Source organism: Monodon monoceros, unplaced genomic scaffold, assembly GCF_005190385.1.
Source record: "Monodon monoceros isolate NGI ecotype Baffin Bay Population unplaced genomic scaffold, NGI_Narwhal_1 Super_Scaffold_20, whole genome shotgun sequence".
NCBI lineage: Eukaryota > Metazoa > Chordata > Mammalia > Artiodactyla > Monodontidae > Monodon > Monodon monoceros.
Genome location: NW_021703777.1, coordinates 76,953,763 through 76,961,212, shown reverse-complemented (window position 1 = coordinate 76,961,212; position 7,450 = coordinate 76,953,763). Strand labels below are relative to the sequence as shown.

The following is a 7,450-nucleotide window of genomic DNA, read 5'->3' as shown; positions in this document are numbered from 1 at the left end:
ACTTGTGGGGAGATTAAATCATCTAGGTGAACAGTCAGAGTGAAAAATGAAGGTTTTGGGGAAATATGACATGTAAGAGCAGAGGTAGAGGCATGAGAGATGGAGAAATAGAAATTATGGGTATGGTCAGTTTCTCTTTGAACTTAGCTGTCAGTGGAAGGGAGCTGGAAGAGAACATGGTGTCTGATGAATCTTATTTTCCCTTTTTTAAATTTGGGAGCAATCAGCCCATGTTTGAATATTGAATATCGATTAAAAGGAATAGGAGGGCTTTTTCACAATGGGTTTACCACCAGAACACAGGTGTCATGAAAACCACTGCTAAATCTAAGGCAAAATGGGAAAGGAAATAACTCATATCAACATCATCATCATTGGACATGTAGACTCAGGCAAGTCTACCACTACTGGCCATCTGATCTACAAATGTGGTGGGATCAGCAAAAGAACCATCAAAAAATTTGAGAAGGAGCCTGCTGATATGGAAAAGAACTCCTTCAATTATGCCTGGGTCTTGGATAACTGAAAGCTGAAACTGAGCTTGGTACTGATAGATATCTCCCTGTGGAAATTCAAGACCAACAAGTATTGTGTGACCATCATTGATGCCCCAGGACACAGAGACTTTATCAAAAACATGATTACAGGTACATCTCAGGCTGACTGTGCAGTGTCCTGATTGTTGCTGATGGTGGTGCTGAATTTGAAGCAGGTATCTCTAAAAATGGGCAGATCTGTGAGCATGCCCCTCTGGCTTACATACTGGGTGTGAAACAACTAATTGTTGGTGTTAACAAGATGGATCCACTGAGCCACCCTACAGCCAGAAGAGATACAAGGAAATCTTTAAGAAGTCAACACTTACATTAAGAAAATTGGCTACAACCCCAACAGAGCAGTATTTGTGCCAATTTCTAGTTGAAATGGTGACAAGAAGCTGGAACCAATTGCTAACATGCCTTGGTTCAAGGGATTAAAAAGCTACCCATTAAGGTGGCAGTGCCTGTGGAACCATGCTACTTGAAGCTCTGGATTGCATCCTGCCACCAACTCATACAATTGACAAGCCCTTGTGTCTGCCCTTCTAGGACATCTATAAAATTGTTGGTATAGGTACTATCCATGTGGGCTGAGTGGAGACTGGTGTTCTCAAATCCAGCATGGTGGTCACCTTTGCTCCAGTCAGTGTTACGACTGAAGTAAACTCTATTGAAATGCACCATGAACCTTTGAGTGAAACTCTTCCTGGGGACAACATGGCCTTCAATATCAAGAACATGTCTGTCAAAGATGTCCATTGTGGTGCCTTGTGACACCAAAAGTGACCCACCAATGGAAGCAGCTGGCTTCACAGCCCAGATGATTATCTTGAACAATTCCAGCCAGAGCAGTGCTGAATATGCAGCTGTGCTGTATTGTCACACAGCTTAAATTGCTTGCAAGTTTGCTGAGCTGAATGAGAAGATTGATTGTTGTTCTGGGAAAAAGCTGGAAGATGCTTCCAGATTCTTGAAGTGTGGTGATTCCACCACCATTGATACGGTTCTTGGCAAGCCCATGTGTGTTGAGAGCTTCTGTGACAGTCCTCGTCTGGGGCACTTTTGTGTTGGTGACATGAGACGTGGTTGCTGTGGGTGTCATCAAAACAGTGGACAAGAAGACAGCTAGAGCTGGTAAGGTCACCAAGTCTGCCCAAAAAGCTCAGAAGGTTAAATGAATATTATCCCCAATGCCTGCCACCCATGTCTTAATCAGTGGTAGAAGGACAGTCTCAGAACTGTTTGTCTCAGTTGGCCGTTTAAGTTTAATAGTAAAAGACTGGTTAATGATAAAACACATCGTAAAACCTTCAGAAGGAAAGGAGAATGTCTTGTGGGCCATTTACATGTGTGTGTGTGTGTGACTATTTTAAGTTATTAGTTTTTTAAAATCAGTACTTTCTAATGGAAACAACTTGACCACAAATCTGTCACAGAACTTTGAGACCCATTAAAACAAATTTTAATGAAGAACGTGTGTCTTCTTTTGGTCACCATTGTAACTTCCTATAGTCCTACTTAGGTAAAAGACTTTAATAGGAGTTTCCCAAAGCTTATTTATGGTGTACCATCAGCTGTAACTTCAGAATTTGGTAATTCTGAGTTAACATTTTTTTCTGCATAGGGATTTCGATTTTTTTCACCTTGCCAAAGTGGGAGGAATCACCTGTTTAAGTACATAGTGAAGAACTATGGGAAGAGTCTGTTGGTGCAACATTTCATAGGTTAGGACAGATAAGCAAAGAGTAACTTTGTTTATATGTAAGATGGCTTATAAGAAGGCCAAATGCTGTAATATTAAAGTTTGAGTGATATATTTAAGCTTCTGTATAATTACATCAATATTGAGTAAACTTGTTGGTATAATGTCAAATTTTATTTTGCAGTTCTTGGAATCTGCATTCTCCCATTTACAGATATTAAAGTAGTAGAACCTAAAGTGTGAGGCTTCAGTAGTATTGAGCACTGCCCTGCTACAGTTAATTGTATCCAGCTCTAGGAAAAAGAAAAGATACTGGAAGTTGAGAAATAAAAAGGACTAGGAGACAGGAAAAAGTGAATTGTATAAAGGAATGGGGAAGAATAATCGACATTCTGTAGAAGGCAAGTTACATGGAGAGAAGAGGATAGGCTTCAGGACACATACAGAGTAGTTTTCCCCTGATTGGTAGAGACGATTCTGCCACTATAATGGGAGGGAAGGATAGAGTACCTGCAGAGATGCTGGAGAGAGATGTGGCAGGAGGGTGGAGGTGTTCCACTGGGTGGCTTGAAATCAGTCAGTGAAAGATGAGGAAAGGTCATCCACTGAGAGTAGTGGGGCAGAGATAAGGTTGAGGGATCCCATGAGAGAAAGTGTATGAAAATCATTGTAGCAAAGAGTGAATGAATGAATTAAATTAGAGAAATGTACTAAAATGGACAAGTGAAACTGGAAGTTTTGTTGAATGTAGTGATAGAAGACATTTACCTCATAGGGTTATTGTGAAGATTAACTATTTGGCCTGGCATATAGTAAATGAAGCTATTATTAATATTGTCATGTTATAAATTCCAGATTATAAAAAATTCTTGAGTGGAATTAAACACTTTAATGCAAAAGAATCGCTGAATTGATTTTGGAAAAAATAGCAATGATTTTAGGGGATTTGCCTAAGAAGGAAGATGATTCTGGATAATAGAATTCAAGCGAGGCAAAGAGAAAAGCAAAGGCAAGAGTATATGTCTCACTCTGTCCATGATGATGGACATGCAAATACCTAGGCTAGCAACAGGCATCTGGTTGAAAAGGTAAACTGTAAACCATGTTCTAAAACCATAATAAACCATGGACTCTCCACAGGAGGCCAATAGGTGGCAATGCCGAAGTTGCACGTACAATTTAATTACAGGAGCTTCAAAGGAGTAGAGTTTATTAAGTTGGAGTAATAGTAGCCATTAGGTAGAAGCATGGGTACTGTGACAGTTTAGCAATGCCCATTTGGATTGCAGTACCCATGAGAAAGAGGGAAGGGGGTTAAATGGAACACTTCATGTCTAACCATGGATAGCTTCACATCATGTTTATTCCTTTCGGCAACAAACATGTCTAAGCAATATGCTGATCAATGAGGTAGTCCTAGGAATAATGTGAAGGACAGAAATGGCAAGTCTCTATCCTCAGTCATTTGCCATGGTAGTGAGAAAAAGAAACTGGAAAAAATGGCCACATCAGCCACGAAGGGGACACGCTGTATTTTTTGAGGCCACATAAAGGAAGATCCTGAGACTCTTCGAGACTTAAGAGCACAGTAGATGTCAGCCAAGCATAGACCTCAGGAATAATGTCTTGGGAAAAGGAACCCTTATGCAATGGTCATGAACAGAACAGAATGCAGCACGCTTATAAAATTAAAAGACATTTTGGCCAGAGCGTTGAGAGGGAGAGGAATACGTGTTGAAAGATGAGACTGGTGATTTAGGCAGGGGTGAAAGGACAAAGTATTGCAGGTTTAGTTAAGAACTTTGACTTCTTTGAAATTAAAACCAGTAAGAAGTATATTATATTACACATGGAAGATATATGATGATATTTCCAGTAAAAAATGTGTATCACACTTGCTGCATTGTGGAGAGTACCCTGGGTGCAGGTGACACACCCTATGGAAGTATATAGTCAGAGAAGTGGTGGAGAGCAAGAGAGGAGGATGAAGTGTGTGTGTGTGTCCGTGTGAATATACATATGAGTTTACACATGGGAAATATCTCTCTCTGTCTTTCTGTCTCTGTCTCTCCTTTTGTTCTTCTCTCTCACACATACAACATAAGCAACAAGATGGTGATGAATTGGAAGTGGGAGAATAGGCTAAAATTGAAACAAATTAGATATTGCAGACATTACCATAACTGGAAGTGCAAAAATATTTATATTTATCCATAATAAGAATAAAATTGAAATCAAGAATCAATGTGTAACTATTTTTGAAAATATAAAGGGCAGCTCTACACAGTTTGATATTAAAATCTAAGGAAAATTCCACCACAAGTATGTGAAAAATTTGGCAGTTCATATGAAAGAGCTAAAAGTAAAGAAGCTATAAGGTATATTTTATAGACACTCTTCAGTCTCCACTGAAAAAGCAAACAATATAACAATCAAATGTGGCCTTTAGAGAACAGGGCTTTGTTAAAACACAGTTACTCTTCTGCATCTCTCTTTACTGGAAGGTTTTAATACATTTCTTTAATACCTTCTAGTTTACTGAAATATATATTTACTAAAATGCCCATAGAGATAACTTTCTTCTCACTTCAGTCCAGCCTCTATCATCATGAGGTACTTCACTTCCAAAATGCATTATGACACTTGTGTCATATCCCCTCAGCCACATTTCTCATGCTTGACAGAGTCTGTTCTCCAAGATTATTGTGACCACAGCTCTAAATTTCATCAGGTGTAATTTTTAAACAATTTTTTTTTCAGTTTGATCTCACTCTGCACAGCAAATTTTATTCTGAACCTTACATCCAAATATGTAAAACTGGTTTTCACTAGATTGGTAGACAAATATGATTTAAATTCTTTTTAACAAGAGTTCCCAAACCATATCTTTCATTATTTATGTGTTCCATTCAGAGTATAAACTGACACTGAGAATCAAGGATTTAGTTGATACAAACATTTTCATAAAATGTCAGCAATATAAAATTCCTGTCCTCACCTACTTCAGTGTTTTTTCTATAAATTGGTCAGTCAGAATTCAAGTAAAAGTAATTTATTTTCAAAGTTTGAGATTGTATTAATCATACTTTATCTTTTTTGTCACATTTCTTGCCAACATTCCCAAATATTTCAGGCAGTGAGAAAGTATTTTCATTAACTGAGTATAAGGATCAATAGGCTCCATCTTTTAAACTACACCACTTTTATGACTACTGACTGTCAGAAGGGAAAAGAGTGGCAGCTTACACTGCTATCAATAATGCCAGTTTAGAACTCTATAAAAGCAAAAAATAAATAAAATAGTCGATGAAAAATTTGTGCTCCCAAGAGGGGGTTTTAAAAGTTTAGAAATGATCTTTGTGATGCCCATTGAGGAGCTTGATCTTTCTGACATTACACTAGAGGCTCTTGAAAATAAATGTACAAGATAGATCTGTGTATAAAAGACCTAATCCATTTATAGACTGAAATAGTCCATTTACATTTTGTTTAAAAGGTATGAAGGGGCAATTGAAACAAGTTACAATCGACAAGAGAATGGATTTATGTAGTAGTTCAGATAGCTGTAGGAACTGGTTTTTATCATGGTTGACTGAGTGTGAACCACTACTTTCTTTTTACAAGTACTCTGATTTGAATTCTCATTAAGCTGTGTAAAACATCAGACTTTCAACTTAGTATGTATTCTAGAAATAAAGCTATTAAGTTTTCAGCAGCCATGGAAAGCCTATAATTTATATCTTAGATGATGAGTCTTCAGATGGCTTTAATACTGATTACATTTACATTTTTTGATTTAATCATTTCTGTTAGCATTACAAAATGATAGCACATTGTTATACAAAGGAAAGCTAATCTTTCTGACTTATGGAAAATAAAAATACTACTAGAAAGTTTCCCTGGTTTATGCTCCGTTCTTTGTTTCTGCAAATACCTGATAGTTTATCCTATTTATTTTGAAACTAGCGTAATGTTTTTACTCTTTAATTCAGTGCAATGACCATGAGCTTGAGTTCAGTCCTACTCTCATTATAAAATGCTACTTTGATCTAGTATTCAAAACTAGCTGGAACTGAAGGCTGTGAGAGTAATTTATCATTTTGTGAGTATGGCTCTGATTATGAGATGTTGATTGTGTAGCACCAAAATAACATAAATATATACTAAATTCTTACTGAAAGAATAGCTGGTATATATATATATTATGTATTTTCTAAAAGAGAAAATTCTACATATAAACTTTTCATTGCCTTTTGTTGCTTGAGGTGAGGGCATAGTATGATGATTTTCAAACTGAGATTGCATAGCCAAGACATTGTAAACAAGACCTATTGTGATTTTAAAATATGTTCATAGTAGTGGTAAATATTTGTCATCCTCAGAAAATTGGCATAATTATGTTAATAAAATACTGTGGGTGAGTCAACATGGTATTCTGAGTTTTCACTCAACTGATGACTATTTTAATATTAAAAAATATTTGATCCATCCTCACTCTATTATGAGGTGAGATGAAATGCCATCTTCTTTTTATGTGTTATCACCAACATACTTGATCATTGTTCTCCTAGGATCATTTCATTATGTTGGCCCCTCTGTGGCCAATGTGTAAGAGGTGAAAGTGTTCAAATTTTATGTGAACTAGGTTAATCATTTTTGCTTAAAATGCTCCTAAGACTTCCTATTACAATTTGAAAAAAAATTGTGTTTTTAATATTTTTATACCGTCTGCTTTAAGGCATATGAGCTGCCCCCAAGCAGAAAATGTAAGTTACTTATAACCACACAGCTAATAAATGGCGTACTTGGTTTCTACATTTTATTAGCTAAATCTACCATATTTCATGTATATAACTCTGCCTCTCCAGGTCATTTGGAGATTAAAATTTACCAAAGTATGGGCCTATACAATCTCTTATAATGAATTATAGATTAACCTATCACTAAGTACAAATTTATCCATTTCAAACTAAATATACTCAGTTGAGGAGATAGGGAGTAGGTGGGAGATCAGAGTTAGTGCCTCTGTTTCTCTTCCTTTAAGAACACATTTGGACTGGGAGTAAGATGTAAGTAAGTTCATTTTCCCAAATCAAATGAACTGTGTCATGGATTTCACCTGGACAATTTTTTATAAACATAATATTTCATGTTTATAAACATTTTAAAAGTTATTTATAAACCAAAACAGCTCAAGGAAAATGTTAGT

At 36.6% G+C, this 7,450-nt stretch overlaps 1 pseudogene; it reads left to right on the top strand.

The window, feature by feature from the left end:
* The first annotated feature begins 337 nt into the window (after positions 1–337).
* On the top strand, positions 338–1,717 carry LOC114902826 (annotated as a pseudogene).
* The last annotated feature ends 5,733 nt before the right edge of the window (positions 1,718–7,450 follow it).